This window comes from Lynx rufus, unplaced genomic scaffold, assembly GCF_022079265.1.
Source record: "Lynx rufus isolate CCGP_SWC_20201006 ecotype Redwood Valley unplaced genomic scaffold, mLynRuf1.p SCAF_10, whole genome shotgun sequence".
Lineage (NCBI taxonomy): Eukaryota > Metazoa > Chordata > Mammalia > Carnivora > Felidae > Lynx > Lynx rufus.
In genome coordinates, this window is record NW_025814824.1 from 782,959 (window position 1) to 792,278 (window position 9,320).

Sequence of the window (9,320 nt, forward strand, 5' to 3'; positions counted from 1 at the left end):
CAGGTTCTTGTCCCGACTCCAGCTTGTGTCTGCCTCCCACGGACTGTGACTGTATGCCCCACTGTCCTCTCGCCGAGTCGTGTCTGAGCCAGATTAACTTTCTCTCTGCCCATCCTTTCCCAGCTGAAACCCAGCCGGAAGCTCTCAGGTCTCACTCCATTCTTTGTGTTTCCCCTGGTCCAGTCAGTTGCCAAGCCTTATTGCTTCCACTTTGGGACACAGCTCTCATCCGTCCTTTTAGAACCTCACATCTCACTGGAGTGTCGCAACCGCATCCCGAAGCCTCCGCTCTCGCCTGGGAGCCCGTGGCTCAGATTGTAGGTGCTCTTCTCTGCCCTTCCCGACAAGACGGGCCCCTCTTCCACAGGGTCCTCTTGCACAGGGTAGGCCTGACCTTGTCCCTGTCTGCATACTGTTAAAACACAAAATTCAACAGAGTAAATTTGAGGATACGATCGACTTTACCCAAAAATTCATGAATCGGGGTATATCCCATCTAGCAAACAGAAAGGAGATTCAGTGTCTTCAGAAAAGGAAAGGTTTTTAAAGGCAGCACAAGGAAGTCATAAACAAACAAGTGAGAGAGATTATTTCAGGCAAGGTCACCTCCCTTTACAGGACGAAAGGGTCTTATTAGGTAGATTACCTCACCGTGCTGATCGGGAAATTCCAGACTGACTGGTTAAGCCTGCATTCCACAGGGAGGTTGAAACTACAATTAGGACAGATATTAAGCCCTGATTTGGTGATGTGGCCAAGCACAGGGGACTCCATCTGGGATTTGTGGTTTTTCCTTCAACAATACCTTCACTCACACCGTCCTCTGCACCAATCTGTCCTTACCCCGTGTTCGTCTGGGGCCGTCACTAAGTGAGGAGCAAAGATTTATTTGCCTTCTGAGCATTGACAAACTCTTTGTGAAGGACCAAGTAGATATTTAGGCTTCGAGGACCATATGGTCTCTGTCACAACTAGTCAAGTCGTCCTTTCAGTGCAAAGCGGTGTAGACAACCCACTCATGGATGGCTGTGGCCACGTTCCAATAAAAGTATTCATAGACACTGAAATCTGAATTTCATACAATTTCACATGGATGTGCCATGGGATAGTCTTCTTTTAATTTTTTTTCAACCTTTTTTTTTGTTTGTTTTTAATTTGAGAGAGAGCGTAAGCCGGGGAGAGGGACAGAATCCCAAGCAGGCTCTGTGCTTGTCAGTGCAGAGCCAGACGTGGGGCTCGACCCCACAATCCTGGAATCGTGACCTGAGCCAAAATCAAGAGTCGGACACTCAGCTGACTTGCCACCCAGGTGCCCCTCAACCACTTTTAAACGGAAGAACCACTTTAGCCTGCGGGCAGTCACAGAAGAGGCGGCAGGCCGGCTCTGGCCCCGGGGCTGGGCTGCGCCAGCCCCTGTTCTGGAGGAAGGAGGTAAGTGAAGACAGAGAATAGGAGCACAGGTCTCCTGCTGTCTGGAAGCAGAGGGTCCCTACGGAACTTCTGAAAACGTCCCAGACCCAAAGAGCAACCCTCCTACGCCTTTTTCTGACACGTTAGGACACATCTTGCCAACAGACGCCCAAATATAAATGGAAATCCAGTTTACAGCTCTGGTGGCTGGACGCTGACACGCTGAGTGTGGTTCCGTGGGAAGGAGATTTCTCATATTCGTATCTCAAACCGGCATCATGAAGATGAAGGGTGGGATTCGTGCTGTAATTTAAAATTTTCTGGGGCGCCTGGGTGACTCAGTCAGCTAAGGGGCTGACTTTGGCTCAGGTCACCATCTCACGGTTTGTGAGTTTGAGCCTGGCGTCCGGCTCTGTGCTGTCAGCCCCACTTCAGATCCTCTAACTCCCCCTCTTTCTGCCCCTCCCCCGCTCTCTCTCTCTCTCTCTCAAATAAGTAAACGTTATTATTATTTTTTTTAATTTTCGGTGCTTGGACTGACACTAAATAGCAGATAAAAACAAAGGAGAAAGAGGAAGAAAGGAAACGCTCGGCATCAGTGCCTCCGTATACATTTCGCTGCTTGCTGGCGAGAGGCACGCCTTTTGCACTGCCGTGGGCCTGCGATGAGGCAGCAGGCCCTGTGTGCGGGGCAGGAGGAACGAAGTGTGCAGGGCTGCCTAGAGGAAGGAACGTTTGACCTGGGTCTTGAAAATCAGTAGGGGTCTCCAGGCAGAGCAGCCTGTCCGAAATGAGCAGAAGGAAAAGCAAAAGTCCCCACCTGGGCTCATAAACACGCGTGGTTGTCTGCTCGGGCTGCACGGTGCGGTGATTCAGAAGATACACATATTTGCTCCTTATCCACGGTACCTGGCCCACAGCTCCCAAATCTTGGGATTTCCTGGGCAATAAGAGCAATCTTTGTTATAATGTGTGGTCTCTTGTCCTCAGTTCCTAAAGTCGCTTCCCAGCCGTAAAGGTGCAATGGTTGTCTTATTCTCCATAATGAGCCCCTTTCCACCCCAACTGGGTTTCTGTTCACGAGATGGCTGTCGGAGAGTATGTAAGGAGGGGGCTGGTTGCCAAGGAAACCAACCGGGTGATCAGGGAGTTGCAGCTTTCAGTCCCGCCCCTTACTTTCTGGGGAGGGGAGAGGGTGGAGTTTGAACGGATCACCAATGGCCGGTGAGTTTATCAATTGTGCCTAGGTGGTGAAGTCTCCGTAAAAATCCCCAAAGGAGGGGATTTGAGAACTTCCAGGTCGGTGAACCAGAATGCGTCCATGTGCCCCTGTGGCCGGCCCCACACTCTCCACACGGACGGCGGCTCCTTTGCTTGGGACCTCACCCCACTCCTATCTCTTCATCTGGCTGTTGATTGATATTTTTTAAGATCCTTTGTAATAAACTGGCAATCTAGTGAGTCAATGGTTTCTCGAGTTCTGTGACCCTGCTCTAGCAAAGTAATCAACCCCAAGGAGGGGAGCATGGGAACCTCTGATTAACAGCCAGTGGTCCGAAGCCCGGGTGACAACCTGCATGTGTGTGACTGACATGGGAAGGGGGCGCCGTTTTGTGCGACCGAGCCCCTAACCTCTGGGGTCTGATGCTATCTCTGCATAGACGGTGTCAGAACTGAGTTGAATTGTAGGACACCCGGCTGGTGTTGCATGGCAAACCTCCCCCAACACAGCAGGGGAACTGACCCAAGGCCGCCGGGCTGCCCTAACAAAATCCCACAGACTAGGTGGCTTAAACAAGAGAACTGTATTTCCTCAGAGTTCCAAAGGTTGGAGGTTCCTGGGTCAAGGTACCAGCATTGTTGGTATCTCGTGAGAACTCTCTTCCGGACTTGTAGATGACCATCTTTTCACTGCGTCGTCACATGGGCAGGAAGAGAGAGAGACAGAGAGAGCTCTGATGTCTCTTCTTCCAAAGGCACCGATCCCATCACGAGGGTCACACTCATGACCTCATCTAAACCTAATTATCCCACAAATGGCCTCGTCTCCAAATACCATCGCAGTGGGGGTTAGGGCACCAAAATGTGAATATAGGGGCACAAGTCAGTCCGTAGCAACATGCATGAAACGTTTGGGGAACAGTGAGAAGGCCTGTGTGGTGAGAAGGGGCACTAAGTAGATAGAGCTGCAACAAAACGAGTGTCAGTTTGTAAAGATTCTGCGCCGTGAGAAGATTTAAACTTCACACAGGAAATAGAAGACCTTGAAGTACGGTCAGATGTGTTTTAGAATGAAACTCTGGCAGTGAATATAGGATACAGCGTACGGGAGTTTGATTCAGACGTAAAGGCCCAGAGAAGTAGAAGTCAGCTAAGGTTATAGTTTGGCTCCCTGGAAAGGGGCAAGGGGACAGGGTGTGGCCGGAATGTTCAAATGTCCGCGAATTTAGAATATTCTTCCGTGAGTTTAGATCTTATTACTTTCACGGAAACCTTCCTAAAGGTCTATTTTCATCCACTTTAACATTAAGTATACAGACTCCGGCTGACCTCAAAAGCAACCAAAGGGCTGTTCAAACATGAGCTAAAGGTAGTGAATGCTCACGAACTGTGTTGATCTCAAAGCCTGTGTTTCCAATGGATGCGGGCACTACCTGGTCTCCTCAAAACTGATCCGATGACAACGATTACAAGATAATATTCTGATAAAAATCAGGAACTATACCTGCTGGGTTGTTTACTTTAGACATCACAGCAGCAATCAGAAAACCGGAACCGGGATTATTTGTAAGTGAGAGGAATGTGGATCTGGAAAATCCATGAGAACCAAATTTAATAGTCAGCAGAGGAGTTCAGGAAAGTAATGTGGCACAACATGAACATAGAGGCACCGAGAGCTTTCATAATAAATAACAGACGTAATAAAGAAAACATTCAATTTACAAGCATGACTAAAAAGATAATACCTAATAGGAAACCTAACAAAAATGTGCAAGACTGTGTCGTGAAGAGTTAACTCTGTGGGCTTGGGGTGTTCAAACCTGGCACACTCCAGAGAAAACAACGGCCCTTGACTGGCTCTTGGCAGAAAAACTCTAAGCCTTAGGAACATCCTGTCTGATAAGGATGCCTTTACCTGGGGTCTTGTGTGTGCTCACTGTGTGATCTGTGATGACTGCCTGTTTTTGTTTGCTTGGGCTCTGGGCCATGCTGTGTCAATCTGATCTCTGGGGAGGCTGAAGATAGAGTGGCTAAGGTGCTCCACGCCTACATGACAGACCTCCAACAAACTTCCCGGGCACTAAGGCTCAGGTGGGCTTCCCTGACTGGCGCATGTTGTCACCTATCGTCACTGGGAGAATTAAACGCTGTCTGTGGGACTCCTCTGAGAGAGAACAACTGGAAACCTGCATCTGGTTTTTCCTGGACTCCACCTACGTGATTTTTTCCTTTGCTGATTTTAATCTGTATTCACTAGCTGTCATAATCCGTAACTGTGATTTAACAGTTTTTCTGTGTCCCATAAGTCCTTCTAGCAAATCATCAAACCTGAGGGTGACCTTGGGGATCCCTGACACAGTTGGTGTCCTAAATGGGATTGGCTGTACTGATCCTGACTTACTGAACCATGGTGAAAGTGCTCTTTGGGAAAAGGAAAGGTGACTGGGTGCGGTTGATTAATCTTTGGTATTTGAGTGGCTACTGAGTCACCTGTGATATGAAACAATAGCGGTGCTGTGATCATTTACTAGCCATAAAAATTATCGATGGAATTTAGTATTGACAGACCCAACTCCTGAGAATTTGCCTCACTAGATACATAAGGAAATGCAAAACAGTGAGAAACAAACTAAATATACAATTCTTTGGTGGTGGTTGTCGGCAAAGAGAGGGGGCTGTCCTTCCCCAAGCTCTGACAAGATGGCGGAAGTGGAGCAGAAGCAGCAGCGTGCTTTGCGTAAGTTCACCTACCGTGACATGACCTTGGCCAGCTGCTAGGTGTGTCCCTGGGCCATTGATGCGGCTGTACAGCACCCTACAGTGGCAGAGGCTGAACTGGAGTCTATGGGGGAAGCATCACTCACTGCTGCTGTCCAAGGCCAAGAAGGAGGCTCCCTTCATGAGAAGCCCAAGGTGGTTAAGGACACACCTGCGGGACATGGTCATCCTGCCTGAGATGGGGGGGTGTCTACAATGGCAAGATCTTCAACCAGGTTGAAATCAAGCCCGAGATGACTGGCCACTACCTGGGTGAGTTCTCCATCACCTACAAGCCTATGAAGCATGGCAGGCCTGGCATGGAGGCCGCTCACTCCTCAAGCTACATCCTTCTCAAGTAGCCTGTTTGGCCAATAAAGGCACAGACTTTTCGAAGAAGAAGAAGAAGAAGAAGAAGAAGAAGAAGAAGAAGAAGGGTGGAGATAAAGTGAAAGAGAGTGTTCAGTGGGGAACCTCACCCTGTGCCAAGCTTGTATTTCCGCTGATCTGAGCCACAGCTGCTAGCTTCTAGAATGCTACCAAAGGGGGAAAATTATGTTGGAACAACAGATAACAAGCACTTCTAAGGAATTCTGGCCACCAACAGGGCAGTCCAGGTGGCAGGGGGACAAAATTAAGAAATTATTGAAACTGCGGCGTATGATGTGATGTTGTTCCATTATGTCCTCAGCTTCCCCTCTTGGGTTTCACAGGTGCTAAGACAATTAGAGTAACCCACAAGAGGATGGGGGATAACAAAGGAGAGTCGAGGGACTTTCCGCAGCAGCATAGATGTATTTAAACAGTTATTAAGAAATGGGATGAATAAAGCTGAAACAAATGTCTTAGTGCAGCACTGGCAGAGGTTGCTGCCAGGCCCCCACAGTGAAAATCTCTTTGTAAAAAAATCTGCTCCATTTACCTCAGTTCAAAGGAATTGGAAACGCCAGAAGGCAGATGATGATGAGAAACCTAAGCTTGAATCACTGGGGGTGATGGTCCAGCAAATCAATTGTGATCAGGATTATTGAAAGAGTCAGGGACTTTTGACCCAATCTCCAGCTACAGCGCCGAGGCCACCTGCATATGTGTGGGTAGGATAATCAGGTACTGGAGACACCTTGATGTGGGACCCCAATGCACCCTGATTCCCAAACCTGGTGGTGAGGTCCTGATGGGCCTACGGTTACATTGGAAGGATATGAGGATGCCATGGTTGACAGGTTGATGGGGTTAAGGCGACAGTTTAGAGGAAAATTGGAATGTTTGAATGGACTTTATGTGAAGCGGTGGCATTTCCTCTACCTGGACGTGTGAATTGATGGATATTGTGTCTGACGAGGAGCCACCTTTTCCACCTAGTATTGAAAACCAGACTAATAACTGCACATGCTAATGGAGACTATAGAATTGCTTGAGCCCATGCAGTTCGTTAATTTAAAACCATGTTGCACACCTGGGGACAAAAGAGACGATCACTTTAATTAATGACACGTTAGAAGCTGGATTGAGGGCACCACAAGTTCTCTGCACGATAGCACTGCGTGGCCCTTGGAGAAGGAGGATGGCTCTCAGAGCGGAGCCTGGGCTGGAGCTTATGACAAAAGTACGTGAGCGCCACCCAGTGGCGGCCACTGGGATTCCGGACCGGAACATTTCCAAATACAAGCTGAGACCCTTACCAGCTTGTCATCCGACATCAACTGAAACTGCCCCAAGGACTGCAGATGTGAATAACCTTGGGCCCTGAAATACGCGGAATATGTTGGATGGATGTCAGAGGCACACTTCAGTAATGAAGGCAGTGACCTGAGGATTTCCATAATAATACAGAAGTTCTTTACACAGTTGCATGCTGCTGGGGGTGCCGGGAGGTGCTCCTGTTCATCTGCAGGTGGCCTTTTCCTGGCGAGGGCCAACCTTGGAACCGCCTCCAGGAGCTGTGGGTCTGCAGCTCTCCGTTACCAACAAACAGCAGTTTGTTGTACAGATGGCAACTCCAAGGTCAAGCTTCCCAGCATCACCCTAGTTGGAAGGTCAGTGCACCTCAATCGACTGTTGGAAACACTCCAGTGGAAGGGCAAATCATCTCTGTGTGCTGAAATGCCTGCGGTTTCCTTCGTTGTGATGGAAGAATGGAACAATGAGCAATGAGTCCCTCCGTGTGAGTTTTTACTGACTCGTGGGCAACGGCCAGTGGTTCAGCCATATGGTCAGGGCGATGGGCCGTGGAGAACTGGACAACTAAAGAGATGTCCGTGTCGGGCGTGGCCTATGAAATCACATTAAATAGGACATGTTGAAGAACCCCACCTGAAGAGCCCTATCTCAGGACTGGCAGGTGATTAGAACCGGCAAGCAGGTGTGCTGGTGAGCTCACACGAGACGACCACTTGGGTCTGTTGAAGTGAACGAACGTGGATGCAGAGACGTGCGGACCATCTACACATGCCTCTTGCACCTTCAGAGCCACAAAACGCAAGTAAGAACTGTCCCCACCGCCAGTGCGAGAGACAGGAGACCTACCTGCAGCTGGCAAGTCCTGGGACCACGACCGGTAGCCCTGGGGGCCGTAATGGGTCCCGCCGGTAACAGACACTGGGTCTGGACTGGAGTTTGCCCACCTGATGGTGTAGACACGAATGCTCACACGGTAGTGCACCTGCCACGGTGACTGCACAGTCACATTTCTCCAGGTCAAGGCGCACACTCTCTAGTGCATGTATGGCCGAGCGCGGCTCATCCCATGGCCATGGCCGCCGCATACCGGCCTCAGAGCCGCTGTCTGACAGAGGATTGAAGTGGGCAACGCAAATGTTTCCTGTCTCGCGGGGGAGACACAAGGCAGGCATGGAGGGCTGGCTTACACGCCTCCCGAGTGTGTGCTCACGCTCAGCACGAGGAGCCTGAGGGAGGGGCTGGTGCAGAGCCGTGGGGGATGCCGGGTAATTGTTCCCCATCACTTCAACTTTCTCTTCTGCTGGACGCGGGGGTCCTGGGACCAGGAGTGCAACGAACGGCACGTGCAGGGAGCAGGAAGGAGCTGTCGCCGTGTCTTCAAACCCGCAAGCTGGAATCTCTGAGGGCCTGAGGTGGCTGTGCTGAGGGTGACAGAGAGTGCCACAGTGTGGCCCACAGCCCCTCTGGGAAGGCGGGTGCACCGAGGGGGAGGGACGTGTTGCACTGAGCCCCGGGCCAGCGCAGTGGCTGCACCAAGGACGCCTCTCAATGTGGGGAACACTTGGCTTAAAATCCGCGACAGACGGAGAGAAGGAGAAAACGTGACTGAGGGGGCGCCTGGGTGGCGCAGTCGGTTAAGCGTCCGACTTCAGCCAGGTCACGATCTCGCGGTCCGTGAGTTCGAGCCCCGCGTCGGGCTCTGGGCTGATGGCTCAGAGCCTGGAGCCTGTTTCCGATTCTGTGTCTCCCTCTCTCTCTGCCCCTCCCCCGTTCATGCTCTGTCTCTCTCTGTCCCAAAAATGAATAAACGTTGAAAAAAAAAAAAATTAAAAAAAAAAAAAAAAAAAAAAAGAAAACGTGACTGAGGGCAAAGGAGTGAACGAATGACTTACACCAAGAGGGGAATCCAAGCGACGTCGGGGCGTGAGGAAGTACCAGATGCCCGGGAGGGTGAACTCACACGTGGGTTCCAGACACCTGACCAGCTCAGACCGCAGCCTGCAGCCTGGTGACCTCTCTCCGGTCACACGACGTGATGTGAGCAGGACCGACTCCTGTCCCAGCGGAACCCCAGGGATACGCCGGCTTCTTGATTCCTCTTTTTAGGTTATGTTTACGGCGGAGGCGTTGGCAAAGGAGTGTGTGGGAGCTGCTCCCCACCACCGCCGTGTGACCTCCAGCTCCTGGCAGATGATTGTGTGTGACCACAAACCTTGGGGACCAGCTACTTAGAGAGGCTCCTAGTAGCCATG

At 50.5% G+C, this 9,320-nt stretch overlaps 1 pseudogene; it reads left to right on the forward strand.

Moving 5' to 3' along the window:
* The first annotated feature begins 5,331 nt into the window (after positions 1–5,331).
* On the forward strand, positions 5,332–5,750 carry LOC124524770 (40S ribosomal protein S15-like; annotated as a pseudogene).
* Positions 5,751–9,320: the final 3,570 nt, after the last annotated feature.